This window comes from Oryzias latipes, chromosome 24 (assembly GCF_002234675.1).
Source record: "Oryzias latipes chromosome 24, ASM223467v1".
Classification (NCBI taxonomy): domain Eukaryota; kingdom Metazoa; phylum Chordata; class Actinopteri; order Beloniformes; family Adrianichthyidae; genus Oryzias; species Oryzias latipes.
In genome coordinates this window covers 2619128-2645528 of record NC_019882.2, presented here as the reverse complement: position 1 = coordinate 2645528, position 26401 = coordinate 2619128, and the positions used below count along the sequence as shown (strand labels likewise).

Here is a 26401-nt window from a genome sequence, read left to right as displayed (position 1 = left end):
ACTCTCATTATTATCTTTTAGTTCTGATTCTGAATTCATCAAAAGCTTCACTGGATTTCACTTTTTCCCATCCCAGGTGTGAGAAACCTCATCTCCACACAAAATGACAAAAATCAAAAACAAAATGACAGATGTGTCGTACTGATTGCAGACAAAACAAGATTAGAAACTAAAAAAAAATCTCATAAAAGGCAGATTACTGTGCAGATGCATCGGCTTGCGACACAAACCATAAGCAAATTGGATTTGCAGCAATTACTGGGGACACCGCCACTTCAAAAAAAAAATCACCGTCCATCCCCGCTGCTGCAGAGCCAACTCCATTTTCCCAGCATGCACTTGACAGGTCTGTCTTAATATGATCTCAGAAGGTGGTTTGACAAAATCCAGACGAGAGGGACGCGCAGACGACACGAAAGAGCTCCATTGTTGACACGGAGAGCCTAAAAGGTCTGTGACAGACTCGATGAGAAAAACATGCTGGAAGCTTTTAAACCCCACTGTGGTAGGTGGTTTCTCTGATGTAACGCCTGCAAAAGCATTCTTTCCCACCACATATGCGTGTCTTTCATCTGCCACAGAAGGTCAGAAGGTATAGAAGCACCACCTGCATACACCTAAATCAGTGGAGAGCGTCCACAGAGTCACAGAGTCAAGTATTTTTATCAGCACACAGACAAATCAATTCCACGAGCATTACTTTTGGTTTTTTTGTTTGTTTTGGAGGACAAAAGGGGCTTTGAGACGCCATGGAAGCTGATGTAAACTGATGTTTTAGAGAAATGGAGGGAGGATTTGTTTTCCTCCACACACACACAAAAAAAAAAGCAGAAATGAAGAGAAATACACATGGAGAAAAAAAGAATGCACATTTATGAGCGCGACGGCCTTTGCTGAGGAGAACCGCAACATCTGCATGGCATGTGTGCCATCCATTCATTCCTGCAGGCGCAATCTCCAGAAAAAAAAAAAAGAAGCACAAATCTTCAAGTGCTTAGCTATATGCACAACTGCAAATGCCCTGTAGTTAGCCAACAATAGCTTTACTCTGTTTGTGTTCGGCCTCTTCATCTCTGCTGAAGGACTGAAAGCAGCCACTTCACAGGGAAATGCCGTGTTTGTGAGGAGCTCTGGAAAATGACTCCTTCTGCATGCAGTAATATAGATATGTACCATAATAAGGTGCTCTCTGCTGAAGGCTGTTAGAGCTTGTGTCAACACCAGGGACATATCCAAACGAAACTTTGGCAGATGATACTCGCAATTAATTCAGAGCAAATTTCCACGCAGTGCTGCTGACCACAGATGATAAGAGGGTACATGTGAATTCTCTGATAGGAGCCCCTGGTGGGAAATTAATTTTAGCAGAGAACATTTGGCCCTTGCTGAGTTGGATGTAATTAAGGTTAAAAAGGAGTTTTTTCTATAACAAGCGTGGAAACTGCTTCCTTTCAAATGCATCATTGTAAATCTAACAGAGGCTGAGGCGGCCCGGGCGAGCGGCGGGGCGTCCGGGTCTCAGAACGTTGGGGCGTTCGTGGCAATGTGAAAACTTTACAAGCAGCTAAGGGAACTGCAGCTGGTGTTTTCCAGTTGGCAGTCTTGTTAAAGTAAACCAATCTTTAAAAAAATAACAGGAATATACACTGCGCTGGAGGATGGAGAGCATTAATAATGCAGTTTTATGATCTGCAAGGATGAAATTACCTTTAACTGTCCTCCCGAAGAGAACATTGTTTTCTGTCCAGCTGAGTGCACCTCCAGACGTGAAACTAAACAGCAGACGTCGGCGGCTGTGAGGAGCATCCTGACACTTAATGACACGGCGTTAAAAAGTTCATGCCGCCCAGAATCACGTCGCGTCTCTGAAGGAAGCTGAGCTACAGACACTCAAATGTGAATATTTAGAAGAAAGTAAATAAAACGGACACTTTTTTAGAATACTCTGGTTAAGGAAGGATGAGAAGAAGAAATGAACAGGCTTTTTTTTCCTCATTGATGATTTTTATCACAACGCCACATTCCTCCCTTCAACTGCCAATTTAAAACAGACAAAGAAGGAGATATTTTGAAATGAATTGGGTAACTACAACCTGTTATGCAGCGAGTGTTGATGTCTGCTGTTATAAATCTTTGTAATTCTTCAGCTCCCGGTTCTGTAAATGAATAACAGATGGCGCTGCAAAAAAAAAAAGCCCATTTTTAAAATGTCCTGTTTTTTTATTTTATTTACAAGTTTGACCTTACTGTCACAAAGATTTGCTAAAGTTAGACAATGTTTAGCCGAAGTCACATGAACCTGAATGGGTGGTACTAGATTTTGGGTTGTCCGGGTCTGTGGAGAGGAGCGCATCTTCAGGGGAGCGCAGGTTGAGGCTCGTACGGCTACTTCAAGGGACGTCATGTGTGAGTGGTAAGTGTATCGTGAATTACTACTACTGCTCCTGCACCTGGCTGTGGATCCTGCGTCTGGCTCGTCTCGCCCCCCAAGTCATCCCCTGAGTCCATCTAGATGAAGCACGTCTGCTGGACTTTAAATATGTAGTTGTAGAGTTAGATAAGTTAATTCTTCTCTATAAGCTCTGGCATTGCCATTCCGTCCTGGGGGAGGATCCCTCCTTCATGTGGACACCAATGAGGTTTCTTTGTTTTTTCCGGAATCCATTTTATTTAGGAGTTTTTCCTTACCAAGAAGGAGGATCTAAGGGCAGGGATGTCCAGTTAGTTCAGTTTAGAATCTTTCTATTGAATTCTGTGTGTTCATGATCCTTTTGGTTTTATGTTTTACCCTACATTTATCTGCCCAAAGCCCATCGAGACGACTGTTGTTGTGATTTTGGGCTATGCAAATCAAATTGAAAATGAAATTGAAATTGAAGTATTTGTGAGAATAATGGATGTAATGTGGGTCGGTGTCCTTACGCCACACTCTACTGACAGCAGGCAAATGCTGCACGCACAGTGCACGTGATACCCGAGATGGTCAAATACCATATTTTCTAACAGTCAGGTTGCATGAAGGGAGCGCACACGTATCACGTGAACAGCACTAACAGGCTCCTTGCGCAGTTCGAAGGACTTTGAAAAACATGCCTGCGCCTCATCTACTTCCTCCTTACGTTCTGTATATGTGTTCACTCAGACATGTCGCCCGCTGCATCGCCAAGACTTTAAAATGGCTAAATGTTAAATGATGTATACTTTTATAGCTCTTATCTACTTCCTTTAAAGGCCCAAAGCGCTGATCGTGCACACTTTGATTCACGCCAACCGATAACCACCAGCAGCAATGTGGGGTTCAGTGTGTTGCCCAAGGACACTTCCATACATGGCAGGAACCAGGTCCAATCAGGGCTTGACCACTTCTACCTCGACACCTTGGCTAAGTCTAGATCTGGCCCGCCAAACTGGAATAAATAATATTGATGATACTTAATAATGTTTTATCTTCCCTGTAGTTCTGGTGTCTCCTCTTAGATGATGCTCCACAAATAAATTGGCCTTTGATTAGGTACAGAAAGTTGTTTGGAATTCAAATGGTGGTTGGAAGACTTGTTGTTTTTCTGAAATGTATGCGTGTTTTCCGAGTCGGAGAAGTGTTTTTCCGATCAATCAAACACCACACGAACACAGCATTCCTCTAAATTTGCGTTTTTCCCAGAGGGACATCAACCCATCGGTGGAATTGGCATTAAAATGACATTAATAGAAACAGAAAAACTCCAGAATCTATTTTAAACTACATTTTGATTTTAATCAAAATTAAAGCTCGCTTTTCATTCAGATTCCATGTTTTTTTTTGTTTTTTGTTTTTGTCTGATGAGTTGGGTTACCAAAACACTCCACTCCATTCTTCCTTGTCCGGAAATTTTGTCAAATTTCAGAACCCTTTGTGGCCCACAAGCCAAAAAGCTTGCACCCCCCTGGTCTAGAATATAGTTTTTGTTAGTTTTGATTGGTTTTCCTGGTTGAAAAATGTTTCAGTAGTCCTTACTAGCAAAGTTGTTGCGTACTTTTCCTCTCCTGTTAGGCCGTGTTCAAGCTGTTGTGTCCCCGAGGACTCTTTAAGAAAGAAGAGACGGCGCTGATAGTGCAGCTCAAAGTGCCAGCATGGCCCGTTCACAGATATTAGCCTCAATGGCCCGAATAAGATGCCATGCTGAAACCCCCGCTGTGCGTGTGCGAGTGTGTCAGCCTCTTCAAATTCTATGCTCCTTTAACCACGGGCCGGCCCCCTGCTGTGCCTTACATCCTAATCACTGGGGGAGACAATACCTCACGTTTATGTGACAAGAATATAAGGGGGTGCGTAGGACAATGCAGGTCGCATTCCTTGTTTATGATTGTGCGTTTACGTTCCGCCTTCGCCGTGGTCTGTTAACGGCATGTGAATGGGATGCCATCTTTAGCCGATGTGGGGAAGGCGGGAGGTCCCATCAATGCTAAAAAGTCTTGCGCACCTGACTGAGTCAGAACCGGGTCAGGGGACAGATCCTGAATACACCCCATTAGTTTTCTGTCTGTACTTCATTCCATCCCTCTCATTTGCATGGAGTGGGTGGGGGCCCAATTTCAAACTTTAAAAGAGTTTTGAACTTCCTGCACTGCAAAGCCGTGTCCGTTGTGTTTAGTCACGTTGAAAATGGTGTTCTGGAAAGATGACAAAGTTCTGAATGAATGCCTTTATCCCCTCACAGGAGTACTGTCCATTAGGCAGAGGCAGTGATTAGAACCAGCTGTGATCATGCTCATAAAGAGAAAAAAACTATTCTAGCTTGATGCTTTTCTGCAAACACAGGGTTCTGGTCGGAGCTGCGTTTCTTTAAAATCTCTTAAAGATGATGATCTAGTCCGATAAAAATTGAATCGGAGTCTGTGTGGACGTCCTACAAGCGTCCTACGGGCGCGTTACGGGAGCGTAAGGACACCGCACGACAGTACAGTGCATGACACTTCCATGAGCCTGACAAATACTTCACAATACACTTACCACACCAATGACAATGGCGTGTTCTATTTTTATGACGCTCCTTGAGGTGTCTGAATAAGCCTTAAGGTCATGTGACACAGCCACGATAAACTTTATGTACATATTGCGCAGATTTAAATGGGGCATACATGAATTTGAGTGGAAACAGTGAGAAAAGTTTTGGTCTTTACATGAAATGTTCACCGATGTATCAAGAATAAACCACGTTAAAAACCACAGAAAAAGTAGGAATAAACCACACCACATAAACATGAACATGATGTGTATGATTACTGGTGTGTTATATACAATTCATTATTGATTTGTGCATCAATTACGTTACTTTGACATAATATGTGCATCGTATACGCGATATAAAGGTTATATATCGGTGGTACAAGCGGCAAACGTCCATTAGACATACGTGGAACAGTCGTGGAAAGACACAAATTTGCGTAAGAAATAATTGCGTATAAACTACATAAAATACCACGTAAACTGCGTATTTCTAAGCCAACTAAATCTTTAAAACTTCTAAAAAAACAATTTACATGAAGACCCATCGGCCGAGATCCGTGACGGATATCTTTGCACACCGACGAAGGACGAATGCATGAAACATTTATGAATTACGTACATTTATCATGAAAGACCAAAATTGAGCAAAATGTGGTGGCACGATCTTTAAGGGAACTGTAAGACAAACCTGCGTTCCCCTTAAGAAAGACGCTCCTTTTTACGATCCTCTGAGGACCATAAAAAAAAAAATCTTGCAGCCTCCTAACGGTTTAACCCCATATAAACGGTATGTGTTGACAAGTTCACACCGCCCTTGGTAATGCATGTTCAAACTGCTTCCAATGAAAATATAAATGCAGTTTCAGGCTTCTGTGTTCAAAACTCTCGTGTTAACACATCAACACACATGTTTACACATGTATACACAAGTCAGTATTTGGTTTTTACATAAAAATTGTGCAAAAATTCAACACGCATTGAAAGTTAAACCAGTTGAACTTTGACCAATCAGAGACTCTGATTTGGTAGTGACGGCTGGATGATGTCTACTTTAGTTCACGGAAGTGCCAACCATTTGAAAATAATGGTTAAGGATGAGAAATTATAAACTGACACCAAGTCTTTCATGTATCGTAATAGAGCAGTGAAAGAAAAGGTCTGGAGCAAAACTCAACAGATTTGCACCGCTACGACATTTCGCACCGAGCCTCTTCCAACTGTTCATGCTCGGGCAGCGGGTAGAACGTACGCTAAAAGTGCGATCAAGAACCTGAAAGCCTGTTGTGTTCATAGCATGAGGCCTAAGGCTGCTAATGTGTCTTAGGGTAGAACATAATGGAAGATTTTGTTCTTCAGTGCACACAAATTATATTTTGCTTTGTTTAAGAAAAATACATTTATTTTAGCTCTGATTTGATGATTCAAAGGACAAATCCAAACTCCAGATCAACTTTTCTGACCTTGTTTAAGCTTTTTACAGCTTTCATCGTCTCCATTATGAAATGGGGTCAGAGAGTTAATGACTACATCTTTAAAGAATACACCGATGATGCTCTGCCATTATCAAAAGGTGAGCTACGACGCTCTGTTAAGAATAAAAAGGTTGAAACCCAACAAATCCAGAGATTATTCCTTTTACAGGTGGGGATTGTCATGAGTAAAGAATAAAAGAATCGGTTCCACCTCTGAATCAGTTGTCTAAAGACAAATCCAGACAGTGACAGCATCGTGTTCAAACGCACCTCTGGGGTTTACCATCCAGCGCTGACAAAAACCTGTGACTGTCGGAGTCTCCTCTAGCCGTGTGTTTACCTGCTTCTTTCAAAACGCGGCGGCGGGAGGGGAAGGGGGCTGCTTGTAGAGCCACCAGGGGACCCGCTTTTCCTCCTGGCAGAAGCTTGTCATCCATCATTGTTTGAGCCGGCCTTGAATGGGACTCAGGCCGGCAGCTTCCCTCGCACCGTAAGGGGACGTCAACATAAACAGCCAACTGATGGGTAAATAGGTGCAATGATGACCGCTGCTCCCTAAGATGCACGCTTCAAAACAATCAAAAATAAATCAATGCCTTCCAGGTCAGACTACCAGAATTACGTTTTAAAGAGTGCAGCTTGCTTCTTGTTTTTGCTTTTATTTAAGGCAATTTAACATCAAGAATAAATGACCGTCTTAAATTCTTCCATTTTTAGGGGTCTAAATCAAACAGCGTTTCAGAGAAATAATGGCCTAGCTGGACCTAAATAATAAAAAGTGTTTGGCTCTGGAACAATTGGGAGAAATTTCACAAACTGCTTCATGCCTTTTTTCTTTTTTAGAATAGCTTCTTTTTTTTTTAACCACAGTTTTAAGACCTTTTTTATTTCAATATTGAACGTACTGTGATGTTGCACACAAAACAAATAAATGAAAACCCATTCCACTTCAGGAAGATACCTTCAGTTTGGGAAATGCAAATGAACCAAAATAAGACATAATTATAGTTTTCGCAGATCTGCTCCACCTGCTTTTCTTTGCTTCCAGGTGCGTAGGTCACATAATGCTGTGTCATCAACATTTCCACTGCACATGGGTTGGTTATTTTAATACTCTTGATTATAAAAATGCACATTATGCAGCTTCTGGTCTTCTTTAAGACATAAAAATGTTCTTTTCAAACCAGATGGGGCCCAGATGTCCAACTTGTTGTGCCTGATAAGGAAAGATGCAGGTTTGGTTCACTTAGGATAAACATGTGGTTAAGTAGCGGTGACCACATTTAGTCTGAGTAACCAGGGTTATTCAAGACCACATTAGGACCAATGAAATCCAGAGGGGGGGGTCATGTAGGGCCGACCTCCTCAACCAGACAGCAACAGCAATGTTGCCATACTGACTTTTGATGTTCTTCAGAACATCAAAACCACATAATCTTGTGATTTTTATTACTTCTGGAGACTCCGACGTGTTTTTGATTCTTCTCAACGATCAGCGTTGTAGTGGGCCCCACCCACAATACTAACAGTGTAATCCAGAGCTGCCCAATCCTACCTGTTTGACAGTTCTCTCTGCACAGCTTTCTGCTGATTAGGTGATTCCGGTGCATTGTGATTGGCTGAACACACCTGATCCAGGTCATGAGCACCAAGAAGTGCAAGGAGAGCTGGGAAACAGACAGGATGGAAGATCTGGAGGACCAGGATAAAAGAACTGCAGAGTCAACAGCTCTCCGGAACTTGATGACCACTTAGATCCAGATCATTTTTGTAAATTTCTTCCCAAAAAATAAACAAAATTCTTCTGAATATTTTCCAATTTGAACAGGATGAAAATAGAAAGATTGTTTAAGACATTTTATTTAATCTATTTAAATTATTATTTCTTAAAGACCCACTGCGGTGTAAAATGAATTTATGTTATGTAATGAAAACTAGGATCAACAAAGAATTTCTGAGTATTTCTTTGTAGTAGAAAGTAGTTTGAAAATGATTTCTTTCATACAAAATAAGCCCCCTGCTCTGCTCCATTCTGATGCATCCGTGTCCGTCTTTGTTTTCCATGTCTGAGCTGAAATCTGGATCCAAACTGATACTGGTCGCCATTTTTGTTGCACGATACGTTAGGTTGGGGTTGTGAACGACTATTAGTCATGGGTGATGGGAAGGGCGCCCTTGCCCACAACTCAGAGGTGAATTTCTGATGAACTCCTGCTGCTCTGCAGAAACTATGTCCTATGTGTAATCAGAGTGATTGGAGTGGGCCATGAAAGAATGTAGGAAATCATAGGGTTTTTTTTCATTCTTTATTCTGTTCCACACTGAAATTCCTTCTTTTTGAAGCATCCATTACAATTAGGGGGTGTTAGAAAAAAATCGGTTCTGCAATGTATCGCGATATTTCATTTGGCAATACTTGTATGGATTCAAAATGCTGCCAGGACGATATTTATTTAATTATTTCTGAGTTTGACTCTTGTTTTCCACTTCACCCTCTGACCACTAGTTGGCAGCAGAGCACATGGAGCCTCTTTGAGCAGCTCTATACCACACAAGACAACAGGAAGACCTCAGCTAGAGGTCTACTACTTAGTTTTTACTTTGGATGGGTACCGAACTGAAACTCTGTGCCAAGTTGCTGCCAGCAACATATAAAAGCGCGGATTGCGGTGCTTTTTAGCGGACTCAAATGAGAATGAGTGAAGCACTGCAGCTTCACAGCGGCTATTGGCAAAGCGGGCCAAGGTTCTGCAGAACCTCCCAGCAATGGATTCTAGTTCAGTGACCAGATCGATCAGAGGCATGTGTACAACGCTCTGAAAAAAGGGCAACGGCGTGGCGACAAGCGTTAGTCTACTTCCGTGTGTGTGAGAAAGTGGAGCTGATATGTAAACAAAGCATCTTTGCCACATTTAAGCGTCTCCTTCATCCTGTCTTGCTGCTGCTGCATCATCATCACACTTTATTGTTTCTGCAAAGAATTTGTGTTTCCCCCCTTCTTTATCTTTGAAGCACCATTCAGGCTCCTGTTTCACGCTCCGTTTGAAAGTACTGGAGAAGCTAAACTTTATGAGAAATTATATCATACTTTAGAACCTTATTGGTTTGAGCACATTCATTTTTTTTCTTATACTGAAATATATTTTGTTGTTGAAATCAGACATTGTTGACTCTTCCCTTTCAATATTTTAAGTTACCAAAATAAAAGCACCACAAGTTTGCCTGGGTAAAAGCAACTTATGTACGAGATACAGTTGCAGTGCTTAACATTGGGTCATTAAATAAAATTAATTTTACAATTTTATTACAATGGAAGACATATTGAAATTCAGGTAGAGTTTTTCTAAGTCATATTTAAAAAAAAAAAAAGAAAGAAAACGTGTTCCGGTACAATATCGGGATACGTATTGTATCGCCAGACTCTTGCCAATACACACCACTAATTACAATTAAACTCCCATTACCCGCTACTGTAAACCAAAAAAAAGTTTATTTAGTGATTTTTTTGCAGCTCTGACAAAAGCTAAAAGTACATTTCCTTTAATGAAGAGACAGCAAGTTGCTTGAAGTGAACAAATGCATTCTGGGTGCATAGACAACTTCTACATCCACCAAGTGCTTCTGCAGGAACAAGCGGCACCCCGTGGTCCAAAGCCGCGGCACCTAACAGGCTAATGATACACTGAAGAGGTCCTCATCAACTTGTATAATATTTAATCCCACTAAGTGGCAACCACCATAGGTAAACGGCAACACTTGTAGCTTCATGAATTGTATTTTTCCACTTGACCACATAAACATGGATGAATAAAAGAACGAATCAAACCACCCACTGCTTTACGGTTCAAACATGCGGCTTTCAAACGTATGTGCAAAAAAAAGGATAAAGCACACCTGACGCCCCCACCACCACCACCACCACCTTCGGTGGGAGCTGAAGCAGAGAGCATGCATAATGAGTGGTGTTCATCAGTGATGCACTGACCCAGGACTGGCACATGATGATGCACTCGCCGAGACACAAAGCTCGACCCCCACCGACGCCTGCAGCGCCCACGACTGGTCACCCCGCTTGGGGATCAAAGGCTGTGTGTGGCTCTAATCAGTCCTCACAGCGGGTAACCCCATTAATTCAATTTTATTTCATCAGCTGTAAGCAGACCAGCAGAGGGGCCCCGCGCATTCCGGGGCTCCTGCGGTCCAGGAGTAATCCTATCTCCTAATGACCAGTCCGAGTCCATAATTGCTCCAAGACCAGTTCGGCTTTGCTCGCCGACAGAAATGCTTCCGTGGGTGGGCAAAACAAAGACAGACAAAGCTCATTTTCATTTAGACGGCGAGCAAGTCGGGCAGAATTAACGATGCCATATCTCAAGCCGTACGAGGCGATCAGCCCCCCGCCGCGGCGGGCCAACGCCACATGTGCACCTCTGTATCAAGGAATCAAATTTAATTACAAGACTACAATCAAATTAACCTTTTTTATGTACCAAAAATAATTTCCCTTCAATAATAGGATTGATCAAATTGCTCTGATTAAATTCTGGAAAGCAGTCGTGAAAATGATGAAGCAGAGAAAGCATGACTGGCGTTTTATTGTGGGGTTTTTGCATCGCGCTGTCTTGTCAGTCTCATAATGGGATGTTTATTGGAATATGAGATAATGAGCTTTTCCTTATCTTACCGCACCTTTGGTCTCTGGTGGATGGGGATTCTCATCACAGACAAATTGGATCTTTTGAGTTTTGCCGTCTACACCTGCAGAAACAATAACAGAGTGTGAACACGGCGAGGCTTTAACAGAGAAAATTAAAAATGCAGCAGGAGCGTATTGGCGCGCGCCGTCGCTTAATGAAAAATCAGGCATGCCTTTCCTTTCAGATCACGCGTGTCATTTTAGGGGTCTGCGGAACAGACAAACAACTACACAGGAACCTGCCAATTACCCCCCCACCTCCACCAGCACCACCTGTCCAGTGTGGATATCAGAGGTCAAACTCAGATAACGTAAGGTCAAGCTGACGGCAAACAGCTGCAAAGCCTTGCAGCAAATGAAAGGCCGAGATGAATGTTTTTTTTTATGGCGACAAGACTGAGGAGCTTGATTTAAGATGACGACAAAACAGGAAGGGGGGGGGCACTTTAAAGGCTCCGTTGTGGGCCGAACAATGCTGGTGTTGGTAAAAACAGGGGACATCTGACTCTGCCGCCTCGGCCTCCTTTGTCTGAGTCTGGCTTCATCACTGAACACTCTGCATTGTCCCTTCAGCCCTCCATACACGACCTATTGTGTAGAGGTGAGAGGAAACTACGGTGGCCCTGAAGTGCAATTCCCACCGACAAATCAGTCCACCCAAAAACGTATTCAAGATCACGACGACAGCTAATATAAAATCATGAAATAACAACATTACTTTTTTAGAAATCAAAGCAAAATTCCAGAAACCAAAACACAATTAGAAGGAGCTGCGTTTCCAGAAGAAACTGTGCAGAACCAGCGAACTTCTGCACCAAGGATTCCCCATGGATTTCAATGGAGGCAAGAATCCTGGAAATCCTGGAATATCTGGAAAAGTTCAAGGATTTGAAGGACCACAAAGTCATAGCTGGAAAAAGCTGAAAGAGCTGAACATTTGAATAGTTGAATGGTTAAAATAGATGAAAAATTGTAGAAGGAGATAAGCGGGAAAAAATGGAGGAAGATACCAGATTAAAGAAAGATTTAGAGAAAAACAAAATAAAATAAATAAATAAATAAAAGGGAAACATTACGGAAAAATAACGAAATTTCCAAAAATAAAGTTTTAAAAAAGAAAATGGAAAAAATGTTATGGGACATCCCTGATCAGATGATGGCGTCAGACTTTTAACGTTTGAGTTTTTTTGAATGCATCTTCAATGTCCACAAAGTTTAAGATCATTGCTTCAAATAACCTTTGGTCGAAATGATGGACAAACGTCCCAATTTTTGGGACCTTTTGTGATATCCCCCTCAACCGCCGCCGCAGCAAATCAGCAGTCGCTGATTCGCACACGGGGATTTAGAAATGTTTACAGCGGATGCCCTTCCTGACACTGCCCTGTATTTTACCCGGGCTGGGGACCGGCACAGGGAGACTTTCAGTAATCAAAAAGTTGTGTTAAAAAATAAAACAAAAATTTGACCATTTATGTGTGACTTTTCACTTTTTAATTTTAACATTAATTCTTGACTAATCAAACTAATTTAAATATCTTTACATAAACCTATATAACATTTCTTTTTTTTGTGTTCCTTAGTTTTTCTTGTGTTTTGATTGCAAATACTTATGATTATACAATAACCATGAAAATATACTGTATAGTTGTCCTTGTACAAACCAGATATGAAAATTTGAATCCATTAAATGTGAAATTTGTCTAAAAAAGAAGTTATTTGCTTAAAAAGGAGGAAAAAGACCCCAAAATTTGTATTTTTTTTGGAACTTCGTTCTAAAGTTAAATTTTTTTCCTTTGTTAAAACTGGAAACCACCAAACGAAAATTGAGGATTAATTTTTATAGCCTGAATTTTGTTTTTCTTTAGGATGGAAATCTTTTCGACCCAAATGCTCCAAACCTCAGAATGTAACTCTTTAAACTAAACAAGACTTTGATCCGGTTTATTTTGTCAAACAGAAAAACTGTCTTCATGGGAACTCCCTTTTTGGACAACAGAAAGTCAAAGGATGGCATTTTATTTTGTATTTTTCTGGATCAAAGCAGCGCAGAAAAAAACATGCTGTCTTTGAACAAGGCACTGACAACCTCCCACTGTGCGGGGCAGCTAATAATCACAGCCGATTTATGATGGGAAGGTACATTTTTATCTCTCCTCTGGCTCATTCCTTAAGGTAAGCTGCCAAAATGTTTCTCCTTTTTATTTTATTTTTTAAAGCGGTAGAAAATTGAAGCATCTGCTCCCCTTCAAAGCAGCGTTCTGCTGATCTGGACGTTCTCAGGACGGGGCTGCAGAGCACAACGGCAACTCTTTAAGAAGTGAAACGTGCCCAACGCTCATTTATCTTTGTTCTGCCGACTACCTCGGTGTCATATACATCACCCTGGACTTAATAGCCTATGGAATGTGTAGACATGTTCCTTTATTCTGGAAAAAGAAGAGGGGGAAGAAAAAAAGCAATTTCCAATGTGATGATTGTGCAAAAATGGAAACCAGGGACTTGCCAAACCATCTTCGGAGGGATGATGAAAGCAGCTCCTTCGTGAAGCTGCAGTCCAAAAATAAAATCCTGACACATGCTTGTTTATGTAAGAGGGCTAAAATAATCCAGAGTTGAGTCTTATCAAGAGTTCGAACCGTCCAGCTGAGCGTGGAAGCTGCCGTTTGCTTCAGCCGAATGCTCAATAATCCGGCTGTTTTCATGAATTTCCACACAGTAGTTAACCTGAAACTGAGGAAGGCTTCTTTTCCAAGAATTTAAAGTCAAGGAAAATGTTTGCGACTCCCAGTTTGTCCCGTTTCCTTAATATCAGACGTACGGAGAAGCGAGCGCTCTCAATTCCAGTCACACCAGCCATCCTTCAACGAATTAGCATGAAAACACCCTGAAACATCCTCATTTTATGAACGAGGAAGGTGAAACACTGAATGTTTAGCAACTTCTGCATCAAAGGCATTGGTCTGTCCGTTATCTCCGCAGACAGAATAAGAGTTCCATCCAGACATCTATTGTGAAACTTGTCAAAATGGAGCCCAGCTACAAATCATCTGTATTATTATCAACTGATTGAAAGCAGCTATCTAACTGTGAAAAGCACTTGGAGGCATTATACATCAATTTTAATGGCGTTTCTTAATCAGAAGGCTGAGCAATCAGCAGAGACCAATTAGGGTCTGAGAGATAGAGGCCCAGCAAGCATTAATATTCAAACTTGGCTTCCTTCGTTCTCCTGGAGGACAGAAGTGATTTTTTTTAATCATTTTTAGGATTAAGTAATTCAAAACAAAACTCACCGTCGCCGCAACGAGAAACTTCACAAAAGCATCACCTTTTTAAAAGTCCTGAGTGTTAATAAAAAACCAGAGTAGATTAATTTTTGTCCAGAGGGGACAAAGGGAGACGCTTGACTCACAAATGCCAGGACTCTCCGCAGAGCAACAAAACCAGAGGCCCTCAGCCGTATCTTTACAATGCCACCTTCAGCGGCAGCCTTATTAACATTATGGATAGTTTTATTGTGGAGAAAGTCTGCACGCCTTCCAGTACAAAAAAAAAAAAAAACTGTCATAAAATGTGCAGAAAGCGGACAGAAACTTTGGCCTTTATGTTTTTCCAAGCAGCAGTTCACCTCTCTCTGGGTTTAAAGGCTCTTCCTCCTTGGCTGCAGATACAAGTGTCATTATTTATTTCATTTTCTTTGTCTGACTTTAAAGTCAACTCCAATGAACTGTATGAAGAGGTTAAGTAATTAGGGGGGAGGGCATCTGAGTGCAGGCATTTGTGCAATCGTTGGATTCCTTTAAACTCCTGTTTAAAGCTGCTTCTTTTATCAGAAACTGATGCTTTTTTCCTTTTTCTTTTTTTGAAAACCTCCACCTACAGCGGAGAGTTAATAAGTATGTAGGTTTGCCCACTTAAACAGAAATTGACAGTCTGTCATCGTAATAGTCGGTTCATTTGAACAGCCAGATAAAAAAGCCCCCTTTAAAGAATTTATATACATTTATTTGCATTTCTAATTGGAAAAGAATAAGTATTTGGACCCGGTTTGTGGCAAAATGCTTCTGATCAAGCACAGAGGTCCAACGTTTTCTTGTCGTTTAAGACCAGCGTGTGCACATATTTGGAAAAATGTTTTCCACTTCTCCTTGCAACTGTGTTCACATCGCCCTCGCCCACTTCCACTGACAAATCTACTGAAACGTGTGCGTTTGTGCGTTCAAAACGCTCACTTTGGTGGAGCGATACGCAACTCTTTACAACCGGCTTTACGTACAAAAAGTGCGGTCACGGAGAACGCACTGCAGGTTAAACCAGTTTGAACTTTGAAAATTGATCATGGAGTTAAAAATTATAATTACATTTTGTATCAAGCTGGAATTATACGACACAAAGTCATATATATATAATTAAAAAAAGAGTCTGGAACGAGATTCACCAGATTTATACCACTAAAGCATTTCCCACCAAACCTCTACCAACTGAATACATAATAAACAGCAGTAAAAGAAAAAGGAGAAGCCCCTCCCTGTTTGTTCAGTGTGAACATCAGTTTCCCATAGGCTGTAAACTTTGGGTCATGATCCTGTTGAAAGACCCATCCACGACCCAATTAAGGAGGTTCTGACTCAGCATTTGACAGTACGTGGCTCCGCCCATCATCCCATCCCACCCCAAATCAAAATGTTTCCATCTCCATGATTGACAGTGGGGGTCATAGGCTACATTTCTCTCCATCCAAACAGCTGAGTTGATGCCTAAGAGCTCCATTTTGGTTTCATGTGACCACAACGCCTTCTCCCAATCCCTCTCTAATCGTGAAGGTTTTCATTGGCTAACTTCAGGCGGACCTCCACATGTGCCTTCCTGAGCAGGGCTTCTTAGCGAACTCTGCAAGATGTGAAACCATTGTGGCGTAATGTATTCCCAATGGTTATTTTTGGTGCCTGTGGTTCCAGCAGGTGAGATCTGGTTTGGAGCCCCAGACCTATAAGGTGAATTGATGATCACGTTGTTGTATTTTGGTACCTAACCTCCAGCTTCTTGCTGCTGGTTTTGTTGTCCATTCCGGTCTTGTTCAGGTCTACGATCGTCCCCCTTTTAATCCACTGATAGCTCTTCAGTATTCAGGACGTTTGGGGTCTTTGTGGACTGGTGACTAGTTCAAACAGGTGTCTTCAGGTTGATTAGCAGAGTCTAACTGGTCTGTGTCAACCAGATCTTTGTATTCACGCCTGCAGAGCAAACAGTAAATCAAAAGCTTTTCAGAGGCCTAACCTCCTTCTTGTGTTTTTAATCAACACTTTTTTTTAAAGTAAGCATTGATAGCGTTAGGTTTGGTGAGGTAGTTTGGAGCAAATCTCCCATCAATCACTGCGCATTAAAGATAACATGCGAACACTGTGAAATATCTTAAGTGCGTTTCAGCAATCAGCAGGCCTTTCTCGTTGATTTGCTGCCACGCGCTGCACAGTAACTCCTAACTTCCATTTATAATCCTTGTCATTGCAGAACAATCCACTTCCAGCATAAATTAATCAAAACTGTAGAGCATGGAGCCAATATTTTATAGGCTTTTCTAGTGCCGGGCAGAATACATCCAAGCTGAGGCGGTAAACAGGGTCTATTGCAGATGCACATCACACCTTCTGCAAACACAAGATTTATGAATCCTCTTCATTCAAAAGCCACCTTTCAACCTGCACTGTTGGACTATGTAAATCAGACGTGGCTGCGAGCCCCCGCTGTGTGCTTTCATTAATTGTTTACATATGAAGCCATCACTGGAGATGAATGCAGCTTTTACTGATGCAGAACGTATCTGAAAAAGGAGGGGGGGGGGGGGGGGGGGGGGGGGGGGGGCAGCCATGTTTGTGTTTGCAGGCCAAACACAGGCGGCTTCGTATTTCTGCATAAAGGTTGGAGTGATTTCAGGAGATTACTGGGAGAGCAGGTTGGATGACAGATACGGATGAAAACGTTCACCAAGTTTTCACGACTCCTTCATTACGGGACATCATTTAAAATAAACCTTTATGCAGTCGCAGTTTGGCGATAACAAAAGCAAAAAATTTGCATTTTCTGTAAGAGAAGTGACTTTGGTAAAAGACGTTTACTTATATAGCGCCTTACCACCTTCTAAGAAAGCCAAAAGGGCTTTACAGTGACTGTCCTGGTCACACACTGATGGCGGCTTCGCTGTCCAACTCTGGCGCCAACCGGGCAGGCAGGGCGGGAGCCAAACCTGCGATGTACTGATCACCTGCTCTACCCCTGCACCACAGCCACCCCACTTTGGTGAGCACTTAAAGTCCCACCCCCATCATCTTTTGATCTATTTTCAAATTTTGATCTATTTTGAAATTTGATCTATTTTTTCCCGGTGGTCTTTTAATTAGGATTTTAGCCAAAATTCAAATAAAAATGTCTTTCTCTAGGATAAAGGTTGTGTCCAGATTCCTTCACTGCTCACTATGTAGTGCAATTGCCATTTTATAGTCCTGTCTGAATATATAATTCCAACACTGAGTGCCCTAGAAATTTCCCAGAAATCTCTGCGAAAAACCAGTGTGCATCGATGCTCAATAGAGTGGCAACTATAGACCACAATGCATTGCGTTCGAACAATTTTTTGCAAATAAATATGTTCTTAATTAAGGTTTTTGATCATCCTCAGAACACAATGGATTCATAAATAAATCTTCCTAAAATGCTCAAATTTAAAAGTTTTTACTTCATCAAATCAGTGACGTCATATTTGAGGTTTATAAGGCCTATATCCTGCTTTTCTTACCCCTTTCAGAGTAAACTATATCCATACTATATATATGATCATATATAACCTTTGGCACACTAAAGAGTGATTTTTATATAAAATATTCGTTTTTTTCCTGAGTTCTTTTCCTAGCAGGAAGTACGACAACTCGATCTCTGAGGCTCACTCTTTTGCTCCTTGTGGTTGCCGCCTATTTTATGACGCTAACCTAGAGTCGGCCTAGGCAGCGTGTCTGCGTTTCTCTCAGGAAAGCAAACAACATCCAAACTTTTGCAAGGATGAACGCACATATTGAGCTCATAAAAGGAAAGCGTTCACCGCCAGCGCCACAGAGAAAGTGGGTGTGTTATCCTAGGGGCGGAGCTGGCAGCGCAGACACTTCCTGGAAGGGGCGGTTCCCCAATTTGTGATGTCACAATGTGGGGACCCACTTGTTTTCAAGGATTAGGAGGAACAGGAAGAATGAAAACTATAATAAAATTAAAAGCTCAAAAAAGAGGATTTTGCATGATATAGGCCCTTATGATAAAGGGGACTCGGACATAGCCATAGTTTCTGCCTCTGAGTTGTGGGCGGGATTCACGGTTGTGGATCAACCCCGCCCCCTTTCCCCTCCCTGATGCTGAGAGCTCGGAGTAGAGAGCCTTCTACGTCACAAATACGCTCCTTTTCAAACTGCATGTTTTCATCTGCACCTGGTTCACAACAATTTGAACTAAGAAAAAAACACTAAGTGAACAAAAAACACTAAGAAAAACTAAAATGGAATTTTAAGCTTAATTTCTTTTAATTTATATCCTCTGTCATCAGAAAAATGATTCAAAAACACTTTAAAAACATAATTTTCATCAGATAGGGGTGAAATGTTTTCCCCTTAAAGTAACAGAAGTTCAGGTTTTCGTCATCACTGTCAAACCCGGGTCTGACGTTCCACCTGAGACCCGGTTCCAGCCACAATATTTGAGCTCAGCTTCCCCTCAAGGCTGACTAAATTATTCAGATTCAATTACTCCACTTGTAATAAATTATTTCCTCATAGATCTGTGTTTTAATGCGATTAGTATAGTCTCACTAAATAAACGCCATGTTCTGTATTTCAGTGACTCCGTCTTACTCAGAATGGGTTTTTATATTATTTTATGGAGGAAATTCATTTCAAAATAAGAGCAGAGAAGCTGGGTGGAAAGCTGCAGCTTTGAGATATAAAGGAAAGTGGAAGCAGCGGTGGATTTGTTTACGCCTGTGATGGGATACAAGATGATAGAGATTTTCCGTGTCCACCTCCTTCTCGTGCCCCTGCGGCCACCCCCCCACGCAGGCGGCTAACAGGCTTATCCTGCCCCCTGTGGAGCCCTCCCCATGCAGATGTGGCCTCACAGGGCTGAGTCCGCAGCAAAGTCAGCACCTACTTCGTTCCTGGACGCAGTTATTTATCGTCAAACCCATTTTTTAACTATTACCAGACCTGAAAGTTTGAAGTCAAAGTGTTTCCTGAAGGTGATCTTGGCCGCTCACGTCTCAGAGGATGTGAGGGATTCACGGCTTCAGTGTTTTTTGAGAGCTTTTGGTTCTGTGCACAATGAAACCGCAGGCTTTTTTAGAAACATGATACCTGCATCAGAATCCCTTCAGCGACTGCGTTCAAGAGGGCAGCTGAGAAAAAAAAAACGCTTTTCATAGTTCACTGATTTCTAAGGAGCTTAGAAAGCGCTGCATTCGCTCGCGCCCTTTTGCCCCGTGTCTTAGCAAATACATTTTTCCTTATATTAACCAGTGGTGCAAACTATTCAGGAGAGTTTTCAAGCAGAGATATAGCAGGAAAGAAACCAGAGGAAGGAAGCAAAAAGGCAGCAAGTGCAGGTGACGCGCTGGCGCTGACTGACGAAGCTGCAGAGAAATTCTTGACCTGCGTCCACCTGTGCTTCCTGGGAAAAAGGAGCCACACCTGCAGAAGCTGAACCAACCGCAACAAGGATTTCATTTCAGCAAGGATTGAATGGTGTTTCAGTGAAAAGTAGAAAAAGAAAACCACTGCTTCCTACTTCTACATTGCAAACATCAATTTCAAACTCTAAATAAGCACTTTTTCTAAAAATAAATCAATAAATAAAAGCATCACAACATAAATACTGATTCTTGTCCAATAAAGCAGTTACAGCTTCACAAAAACGGACCATCTGCTGCTTCTCAGTGGTGTCTCCAGCAGATGCTGACGGTCCAGCTTTTCTGTCTGTCAATCATTTTCTCCTCAGCTCAGCCCCCACGGCTGCTGTGCCCTCAGATGCCCTCAGATGCCCTTCAGATGCCCCTCGTGCTCTAATTTACGCTAACGCAGAGAAAAATTCAAATGGCGGATAAACTGAAGGAAAGCCAGAACAATGAGGATGAAAATGCCATTTTTTTCTATCTGTCCTTGCAGATAATGGAAAGAATTAAAAACACATCATATTAATGGATTCAAAGCTATTTCAAAATGAAAAGGTATTTGCAAAGTCAGCAAAAGTTAAAAAAAGCGACACAAATAAAATATAATAGTTCTACTCATTTTTAAAACTGGAAAAATTACACCAACAATAAATGAAATAAAAGGTCATCTATGACCTCCGTAGCCCCATCGTCTTACTGTACAGTGAAAAGCTGACATATATTTTTCAATATAAATTGTCCAGATTATAAAATTAAAACATTGCAAAATAATAGCATATGCAGCTAAAACCAAGGAAAACTTCTAGTGTTTCTTCACAATCCTATAGAATAAACTTTTCTAAAATACTTTGCTTTTTCTTTTGTTGTTTCTTTACAAAAGTATTCAGACTCTTTCAAACTGCAGTATATTGAAAAATTAATAAAATCACGAGAAATCATTAACGTAATTTCTATATGTAGCCGTCACTTTCAGTCATGATTGTATTTGATTAAAAAAGATTTTTATCTATTTTTTTTTTTTAGCTCGGTAGAACTATTAACGATAATTTCTGCTATTTTCCATTTCTGGTTAAAATATATATGCAATTAAATCTTACAAAAGGATCTTTTATATTTCATAGAAACACAAATGCCACAATTTCTGATTCTGCAAAAGTGCACAAAGCAAAAGATGAGTTTATTGTCCACAAAAGATGATGGCAGATGATTTTGTGGTTCATAATAAGAAAAAGGAAAATTAATAATTATTGAATTGTTTTTTCTAAATTTTTGAACATTTGATTTGCAGATTAAAAAGCTTTTTTTTATTTTATTTAAGGGGCCGTTGAGGACTTGAATGCATGAGCCAATGAAAGCGTATGAAAAGCCTTTAATAGGCAGCCTGGTAACAAAGACAAAGGGGTTTTAGTTACCTGTAGTGTCACTAAATACCATTAGAAAAGCCTCAGAAACACTTTTCTGTAATCAGGTGAAAAAACCTCAGAGATGGAGCAGTGTTCTTTTTTTTTTTTTTTTTGGGGGGGGGGGGGGGGGTCCTCCTCCATCATCTGGAGAAGAATGCTGTCAAACCCATCGGCCATGGAAATCTGGGCCCTCCGCCGCATTTCAGTGCTTCTGTAGCAAACCCCTGCACAACTCTTTAACCAGCTTCCAATCCCATTTTCTGTGAATCCCTGTGATTGTTTTGCTGACAAACTCCTTCAGAGGAAGATTTTAAAAAAATTAAAAAAAATACAGAGGCACATTTAAATAAACTGGGAAACAGACAATCATTATATGGAAAATTGGGTAAGAAGGAGCTCAGGCGCAGATTTAAAAACCCCCCTACAGAAAGGAAACACTTTAACCTTGTGAGCAAAATGGATTTCATCTTCCACCAAAGGCGCAAAAAGAAGAAGAAAAAAACCCAGACATAACTGCTCTTCCATTTCTATTAGATTGGAGCGTGTTGGTCCAGATTGACTTTGATGCCCACAGCTCCAACAGAATCAACGTAATTGCCTCTCCACTTTTATATTCTTGTTTAAAGCAACAAAAAAAATAAGGAATTGCAAGTACTTCAGATTGAAAAGGAATGGATGTGGTCGTGAACTGAAGTATTTCTGTTTGCCGTAATGGAAAAACTAAAAATACAAGATCCTGGCTTATTGCTGTTGTGAGCCCCACACAGCTTCTGCTTGCGAAGAGTCCCAAGCAAGCCTTAAGCAGTCAGCAACAACCCGCTGACTGCTCAGAGCTGCTCCGGCCTCACCTGCGACCCACACCTTTAGGATCAGGTGGTTTCAAAAGGTGCCGCCGTGGTCAAATTAGACACTCCTTAGGTTGCAGAATCCCTCTGCTTTCTGGGGTCAAGCATGAAAAATAAATAAATAAATAAAATAAAAACAGCCTTGAGCTGGTTGCAATTTGCTGACCATAACAAAAGAGTCATTTCTCGGGTGGCCTTTGCTAATAGGATAAAGGCCTCTGGGTAATTTCTAAATGAATTCCTCAGCCCAAAGCAGTTCTTGCAAAAACCACATTTAATAATTATTCCTGATTGACTTTTCCAAAAACCTAAGAAACTACAACCCATCCCCATGAAGATCTGCCGAGCAAAGCAGGTGTTTGGAGCGCCATTGTTGCTGCTGGATGGTCATCCGCCTCCATCCAGACTGGTTACTCCAAACATATAGAGGGAGAGCGCAGGTATTGGGGAGAGGACTCCCTCCTCCAAATGGCTCCAGCTATGAAGCCTTACATCCCTGACCGCACAGCTCCCTGTCTGCACGCGGAAAGGAGGACTAAAGCCCTTAATCCCAGCCCTCATTTACGGTAGCCTGCTGGAGGAGAGCGCCCGCCTCCTGCTGCACATGCTCAGCCCGTTTCAGTAAACAACACCGGGAGCGCATCCATTCAGGAGAGGAAACGCAGCCGCGTCAGCCGGCTGCACATCTATTAATACAGAGGAGCCCACGCTGGTGGCAGAGCCTGTAAGCAGGCGTCTCTGCCAAGACCAGAGCGCAGACAAACGCAGGTGAACAGGGCGGCCGTGGTGCAGCGGTAGGGCGGTCGTCCCATGATCGTAAGGTTGCAGGTTCGATTCCCGCCTTGCATGCCCATGAGTCGAAGTGTCCTTGGGCAAGACACTGAACCCCACCTTGCCTCTGGTGGTAGGCGGGCGCCTGTGTTTGGCAGCGGAGCGACCACCAGTGTGAGACTGTGTGTGTGAATGTGTGTGTGACTGGGTGAATGGGTCTGTGACTGTAAAGCGCTTTGTCCTTGTAGGAAGAAAGGCGCTATATAAGTATACGCCATTTACCATTTACCAACTTTCTCTGGATGAAGATGGTGGGATTAAACTGACAGTCAGGTGTCACGTTTACCTGTCAAACTTAGGACAAATAAAGTTGTTTGCGTCTTTTTTTCTCAATAATGCATCATGCATACACTGTACAGAAAGTGTGCAAACATAGTTTTGATCATCACACGATTTGCCCTCTTTCAGGCTGCAGGAATGCGCCATCAGTCAGAGCCGAGAGTTAAAGCGTAGAGTTTGAAGCGCAGGAGCGCTTGCGCACAAACCGTTCGGTGCGCTCCGGTACTCCGCTCCGGACTGGCACTGGGACTGATCCTCTTTATCCTCATTCATTCAGAGGCGGAACTCCTGTCCGGCGACGCTGCGTGCGCGCGCTTACCTCTCCAGCCGCTCGCAGCCGCTGTTCCCTCCGCGTTTGTCCTTGTTTCGCCTCGGCGCTGCTTATGCCCGGATGCTGTCTTTATCCCGCAAAGACCGCAGACGCATTTTACAGCAGGGAGCGTGGCGCAGGGCTGTGCGTTTGGTCAGAGAGTGGCCTGACAGCGCGCGACTCCGCACGTCACCAAAACGCTGCGGACCGGGGGACTGACGCGTCTTTCTGCGCTCGGCGCGCGGCGGCAGATCCGGCTGTTCGGAAGGGCTGGCACACCGTGTGGCCACTTTACTCCCGATGCTGCTCCTCCCCTTTCACTTTGTTTTGCTGACAAGCCCTACAGCGCCTCCCACCAGTCACGGAGTGCAACTGCAGTCTCCTGCAGAACTGTAGTCCACGGAGCTTTCCTATCCGGGGGAGTCTGGATCAATAGCAGCCATCAGAGGAGTTGAGAAGTTCACAAATTTAAATAAACTATTCCAACTTTTTCATAAGCAGCTGGAAAAAATTAGAATGGAGGCACATTTACAAATAAGTTAGATTTTTACATTAATTTGTTGATAAATATCTTGAAAATAATTGTTTGCTGACTCCATGTAAAGACCAAAAGCCTCTACCTTCTGGTCAAATGCTGGTAATCACATTTAATTTGCATCAGCAAATGAAGCCTGATTAGGCAGCAATGAAAATCAGCATGGCTCCGGCGAGAAACAAGCAGCACAAAATCAATGCCTCTTTTGCTTTGACCTGCTTTTTTCCCATGAGCACTAGCAGTGGGATGCCGAAGAGCAAAGACATTAAGAAAAGGAGAAAAAGAAAAGATAGACGCTGATGTAGCTGTAAAGAGAATGTGGCTCCTCCACAGAGGACTTTCACGTTTGTTGGAGTAAACAGTTAATTATGCATGAATGCAGCAGATTTTCTTGTGTTAACATTCAGATGGTTCAGCCTTATCTCTGCATGCTCTGGAGATAACCTGCCTCCAATTAAGTCAGACAGGAAACTTTGGAGCAGCAGGAGGTCTTCTGTGAAGACTGTAACCTTGCAGACATTTCAACCAGTTGGTGGCGCTCACCCAATGGATGTTGTGAAGCAGCTGGTTTATGCTCCAGTTTTACCTGACCTGTGCTTTACCGCCATGGTTTTGACTTGCTCTTGTGTTGGTTACACGGTGAGACCATATTTGTGATACACCAAAGGGTAAATTGTTATAATATCTATGGTCAAACCCTTGAAGTTATTGCAGATGGAACCATTTTCATTGAGCTTGAGCCATGGTACTGCAATGATTTCTAATCAGAGCTTGTGTTTTAGTGATTTTCTTTAACCCAAAATGCACAATTTCTACACTTAAAGTCCACTTAGTCTTCACCCACCTGGGTGTGTAGAATTTGTTCTCTGCGGTTGACCTTTGTCCTTGTCAGGAGGGAAAAGGAAGTAGCATTGTTTCGTCTGATGATACCGTTACACCGGGCTTGGAAATGCGCGTTCGAATGACGCTTTCTATTGAGGGTCTAAAGGTACAACCACACTTCCAATGAAAAGTCTCTGTAAACACACATCAACCCTTTTTCCAGGCTTCTGCGTCCAGAACTCTCATGTTCACTCGTCGGTACACATGTTTTTTGCCGGCTATATGTACAAAACGAGGGTTCATTGATAGCGTGCTGGAAGTTCAACCGTTTTTGGCTGTTAAATCACAACATTGCTGAAATTTGACCAACAAGGGACTCAGTTTTGGGATTGACATGTAGGGAGGGTCCTTTTCAAAGCACAGTAGGGCCAACCATTGTGAACATGATGACAAAGGGAATGGTAAATGGCGTATACTCATATAGCGCTTTTCTACCTTCCTTGAAGGCCCAAAGTGCTTTACAGTCACAGTCCCAGTCACTCACACATTCACACGCTGCCGAACACTGCACCAACCTTCCACCAGAGGCAAGGTGGGGGTTCAGTGTCTTGCCCAAGGACACTTCGACTAATGGCGTGCAAGGCAGGAATCAAACCTGCAATCTTACGAACACAGATCGACTGCCCTACCGCTGCACCACGGAAATTAATAATTGCGGTTTCTGCTCGGCTGTCACCACAATCTTGGACATAACAGAATACAGCTGTGAAATGAAAAACCTTGAACAGGGTTTGTACCGCTTCGGCGTTATGTACCAAGCCTCTACCAACTGTAGGAGGCGGACAAGCGCTATTAAACAGTAGAAAAGCAGAAGAAGAAGAATCTCCCTCCCTGCTGCTCGCTGCGTGTGTGAACACCACGGGATTAATGCAGGTTCATGTAACCGCGCACAAAGCATTCTTGAAAACGCCAAATGCAGCCGGCGTGTAGGTACCTTAAGTAAAGGTACATACATGCATGTTTTGGGCTTCCGTGAACAAAATTCTCATGATCATGCATCGCTTTGCAAGTTTTTAAGTCCATTATTGGGCTCTACGAAAAAAACACTGTGCAATTAAATGCGCTCTGAAAATTAAACCAGTTGTACTTTGCACTAATCAGGGATTTGGTAGTGACGTGTTGGTAGTGTCCTTTTTAAAACACAGAAGTGCCAACCATTTGAAAATTGACTATGAACGAGAGAAATTAATAGCTGCGAATTGTACAGACAATTAAATGAAACATACTCTTTCATTGTGCAATAAACTTTAAAGTGTCTGTGATTACTATCTGACTTCTTGGTTCTTTTGTTATCAGACACGGGTTGTGTTTTAAGATGTCTGACATGTTTGACGGCCATGTTTGTCAGAGTCGTCATCAGATGGTAGCGTGTGACGTATAGGCATGTAATTATATATATGTATTGGTATGTTAAAAAAGAACCCGTGTCTGATAAAGAACCAAGACCTCAGTCGTGG

The 26401-nt window shown here is 42.2% G+C and overlaps 1 protein-coding gene across 3 annotated transcripts in view; it reads right to left on the bottom strand.

The window, feature by feature from the left end:
- Nucleotides 1-23819, bottom strand: part of klhl29 (kelch like family member 29) — a 281080-nt gene extending 257261 nt beyond the window's left edge. Inside the window, exons 1-2 of one of the 3 annotated variants that reach the window (XM_023953095.1) lie at nucleotides 23537-23819; nucleotides 11149-11217 (exon numbers count right to left, since the gene is read on the bottom strand). The gene's annotated coding sequence lies outside the window, so the exon portion shown is untranslated. The remainder of the gene's footprint in view (nucleotides 1-11148; nucleotides 11218-23536) is intronic. The other 2 variants (XM_011491437.3, XM_004083387.4) reach the window with 2 other exon arrangements.
- Between the last annotated feature and the right edge of the window lie 2582 nt (nucleotides 23820-26401).